Source organism: Bombus flavifrons, chromosome 13 (genome assembly GCF_040668555.2).
Source record: "Bombus flavifrons isolate JBK064 chromosome 13, iyBomFlav1_principal, whole genome shotgun sequence".
Classification (NCBI taxonomy): Eukaryota; Metazoa; Arthropoda; class Insecta; order Hymenoptera; family Apidae; genus Bombus; species Bombus flavifrons.
Window position 1 is genome coordinate 10,418,038 of NC_138454.1, and position 2,673 is coordinate 10,420,710.

A 2,673-nucleotide genomic window follows, 5' to 3' on the forward strand; every position below is an offset into this window, starting at 1 on the left:
ATCAATGAAATTAAACATTACAATTAGAATGAATCACTAGGCAAATTACATAGTTTGACTTAAATATCCTTCGACTCAAATAATCCTACCTTATTCTACTTCATATACATACCTATTTGTATAGGTATAATAACATAGACGATAGTGTAGGTATACCATACTTCTATTCTGTTCGTTCTCTGTCCCCTCAATGTTGTACGTAGGTATCAGTGAACGATGGCAAGCAACACGTCGCACAATAATTTACGCTTCTCGTACGAGCAGTGTGTTCAAATGTTACTGCAATAATTAATGAAACTCACTTGTTGCGAGAATCTTTTAACGTTTCATGAATCGCAGTCGCTTCGAAAACATTTCATTCCGGCGAATGCGTTTAAATTTCGCTGAACACGGCATGGTAGTGGAAGTGTGTGCGAGTTTTGAGAGCATCGAGACAGGAATAGGTTGGTTGTATTATTGGAAAGTAATGTCTAAATATTTGTACGCGGTAAATGATAAAGGATGTTTTTAATTAGCACTTAGTAATGAAAAAGAGAGTTAAATTTCCAAGTGAAAGTGAAAGATTATCGAGAGAAATAATGAGTGAATAGGTTTATTAATTGATAAATGTACTGCGATAAAATTATGAATGTTTGTGCGAGGAATTATGTTATATTTATATAGAAAATATTTATACTTTTATCAGAAATAACGCATACATAATGCATTTTATCATAAATAATCTATACATACATAGATATCATGACTGTTGTAGTTATTTTGATAATTTTAGGTGAACGAACAGAAGAAAGCAGATATTTAAACAATAATATAATATAAGAACGTGAAAAATATCTAAAGTAATACATTGATTCATATTTGTTTCCTATAATATTTAGAGGGTGAAATAAATATTGCTTTAAGCTTTATTCTTTTAAATTTTATCTTTCACGCGTAAACATTTTATAGAAATATGAATTTCCATAAAAATCCACAGTCTAGTGACAACTATATGACAATATAGTGTAGCTTCAGGCCTTACATTAAAGGCTTATAAATTAAATAGCATAAATCCGGGAGTGCCATTGTCCTATGTAGGACCACGGCTGGGTATTTACAACGGGGATAAACCCTTCCGTGTCGTGATTCAGAACAACATTCGGCGACTGACGGAAGTGAGTGGGTATGAGCGAAAGAGAAGTCAAATTGTTATGGTACACTTCACCTAACAATTACATATCTCTAATAATTGCGAACTAAAATATTTGTCGTAGTTAATATCAATTGTCTGATTTATGCAAAGTTAAATATTAATTATATGCTTAGATAATATAGAATATATAGAAGATGAAGTCGATTAGCTTAACTTCTTTGTAATTCAAATGTCCTGAAATATATTTGTATAAAATGCCAATAATAATATATGTATATGTAAGTAGGTGTATATAGTTAATATAAAATCCGAGAATTTCAAAATTTATTAAAAGCTTTGAAAAATAAATGTCCAAATTACGCACAGAAAAATACATTTATATATATTTAATATATGTGTGTGTGAATGTGTGTGTATCCATTTATTTGATTGATATCTTTAAACTTACAAAGCACTGAAAAGTTCATACTCAACCTAAATTAAAAGTAATTTAGTTTTTTTTTTAAATTGAGGCTCATAAAAGCATCTCTATCTTTTCTACCGAACAAAGTCCAATCAAATCTTCTTACTTAATTAACACGAAACGAATCAAATTCTGGCTGCAACAAAACGGCAAGCTTGCTACGTGTACTTGTGTGTATTTAGAGCGCCATGAAACCACTCCACAGGTCGTCCGTGAGAAACAGACGACTTTCTGTTTTGACTCGACGAATTAAGCGCGGCGTCCGATCTTGGGCGGATCCCGGGCTCTTTGTAAACGCGTGTAAACACTTTTTACCGTCGCCATTAGCGATGGCTAGTCGGTCATCGTAGACTTTGGTCGAGGAACACGGTAGATCGCGTGTCCTCAAACAATCTACCCCTTTTTCTTTATTTCTTCCCGGCTGCCCCCCTAATTATGTTTGCGCTGCTGAGTGCTCCCGCGCTTTTTTCTTCTAATTAGTCACTCGGTTAATCATACTGCTCGCGCGTACGACTGACGAGCTTCCCACCTCCGTCCGTCTTTCGTCTATCCGTATGCATTTCAGAAAGGAAAAGTGAACGCTTAAGCGTCGCGAAATGGTTTTGCATACTTAAGGTGGACGCATCTCATGTATAATAATTTACTCGATGTTAATGCACCTCCAGTGAAATTGCTGAGATTTCGTTAGCACGATTGTGTGCTTAGGAAGTTTAATATTACTTTCCTTTCTAATTGAAGTTTCTTGGGCTGAGACTTATTCAAAAAAAAAAAAAAACATATTGCATCAAATTGATATTTGAGAAACGTATAGCTTGAAATATTTTTAATTTTCTATACTATTTTTATTGGATGAATATAAGCTTATCTATGTTGGTATGTAACGAACTCCTATGAAATGTAAATGGTAATCCAATGTTGAAATAATTTTTATATATTCGGTACTATCTTTGTTATAAGAAAACTTATGGAATTTGGATACTAAACCAATTAACAAAATGTCCCTGAATTCTTATTGGCACTTCTCAAACGCTTTTAAATTTTAGATAAATAATTATTTATATTAATGTACTATGCTATA

General features: G+C 32.9%; 1 long non-coding RNA gene across 1 annotated transcript; it reads left to right on the plus strand.

Moving 5' to 3' along the window:
* Positions 1-215: 215 nt before the first annotated feature.
* Positions 216-1,483, plus strand: LOC138186336 (uncharacterized). Its single transcript, XR_011174862.1, has 3 exons — positions 216-443; positions 773-839; positions 949-1,483. It is a non-coding gene; the product is annotated as an uncharacterized LOC138186336 (long non-coding RNA).
* The last annotated feature ends 1,190 nt before the right edge of the window (positions 1,484-2,673 follow it).